The sequence below is a fragment of the Verticillium alfalfae genome, genomic scaffold, assembly GCF_000150825.1.
Source record: "Verticillium alfalfae VaMs.102 supercont1.1 genomic scaffold, whole genome shotgun sequence".
Lineage (NCBI taxonomy): Eukaryota > Fungi > Ascomycota > Sordariomycetes > Glomerellales > Plectosphaerellaceae > Verticillium > Verticillium alfalfae.
Window position 1 is genome coordinate 242,206 of NW_003315038.1, and position 1,456 is coordinate 243,661.

A 1,456-nucleotide genomic window follows, 5' to 3' on the forward strand; every position below is an offset into this window, starting at 1 on the left:
CAGGAGGCTCAGGGCCTTCCATTCTCGCCGCAAGCGAACTAAGAGCAGCGACGCTCCAGGCCGCGTCTACCCTGGGCTTACCTCCTTGCGCACCCTCCCTAGTATAGGCCAGGCCAGGTAAGCAGAGGTAGTGAGGATGGGGCGCGGCAAAACGTAAAACCCATCTACGGGGGACTACGACCCCAGTCCGCCCAAAGTCGATGCCTGACTGTCGAGATGGGATCCCCAATTCTTCCCCCCCCTGAACGTGTCAAACCGGCTCGGCTTCGTTTCATGCCGCCAGGGTCCCAGCGACCGCCTCTTCGTCGTTCAGCAACACATGGATTTCTCCGCCTAGTCTCGAGTCACTCTTTCGTTCCACCGACAGGCGTCTTCAGACCTCGTGTGTGTGCGCTGTCAGCCAACAACTGCCGTCTGACCAGGTGCCGCATCTGGGCCTGGATTCGAGCCAACGCCCACCGGTGGTCTACCCGGCGCGAGAAACATTCGTCCTTTGCAACGAAACATCGAGAACCTTACCGTTCCCAGCGCCGCTCTTCCGGAGCCTCAAACGAATCTCGACGACCCGCGACCGCGCAATCGATTCGCCCACCCAAAACCCACCGCTGACTGTTCCCCTCGCCTGTCGATCCCTGACCTGATTCGCACTCACCCAGTCCGAGACGTAGACCACGGCCCAGTCGACCACGCATTTCCACACACACACACACACACACCCAACCTGACCTGACCTTGTCAACCACTGGGAGAACTTGAAGTGTATGTTGCAGTCAAGGATAACCCCCCTTCGGGACGTCCCATCTCCGACCTCAAACCTCTCCGTCGAACCAGGCTTGAAGAAGAGCACATGCTAAAACACGACTTGTTATGCGATTAGGATTCCAACCCACGCTTCGTACCTGCTCCTCCCCCCGCGCAAAGCCGCTTCCCTCCTCGTCGACTCTCCTCGTCTACCGGCTCGGCCGACCCCCATCATGCGACCGGCCTCGGCCTGCCTTCTCGCTCCTTCCAGTCGGCCCGCCCAGGCTTGAACGTACCCATTCAACCGCACCCAGAATATCGAATCCTCCTACCAGGGGTACAACCTCAAGGTAGACACACGACAGAGGGCCAGGTGTTTCACCTCTCGCCCGCCCGCCCACCATGTCGGCCAGCGACAAGTCGAGGCAGTCTTCTGGCGGAAAGTCCTTCTTCTCCAGAAACAGGAACAAGGACAAGGACAAAGACAAACGATTCACAAGCGATGAAGGTCGCCATCTCGCTTCGGGCGACAACTACGACACGCCAGCATCGCTCCCAGCACCCTAGGCTCGCGGTCGTCTCGCCACAACCGCGACTCCTCCATTGTCTCCGGTGACCGCGCGTATTCAGACGACGGCCTCAGTCCCATGGCTGGTGTCATGACCAGCATACCCTACGACAGCGTTCCAGCCCGATTCACGATCCCCAATATCCG